Raw genomic sequence first — 306 nt, 5'->3', positions numbered from 1 at the left:
AACACAAAAGTTTCAAATCTCGGAAAATTCAGCGTCTGAATCTATTACGTCTGGATTTTGCGTTCTTTCTCCACCTTCTTGGGGCGCCCGTTACCACAAAGCTGGATTACTGGCGTCTGTGGTGTGACGGTCAGGCCCACCTCACCCCTAACCCACCCCTTCGAGTCTGAGTTGTATCCGAAACTTGATGACCCTCCCTATCAGCATGGTGTACCGTCGTTTTTTCAAAACGTCAACCTTGATGTTATACCTTTTTTTTAAAACCTCGTCAAAATAAAGGTTAAAGGCCACTTTTCCACATCCAGC

Source organism: Aplysia californica, unplaced genomic scaffold (genome assembly GCF_000002075.1).
Source record: "Aplysia californica isolate F4 #8 unplaced genomic scaffold, AplCal3.0 scaffold00509, whole genome shotgun sequence".
NCBI lineage: Eukaryota > Metazoa > Mollusca > Gastropoda > Aplysiida > Aplysiidae > Aplysia > Aplysia californica.
This window is presented reverse-complemented; position numbering follows the sequence as displayed.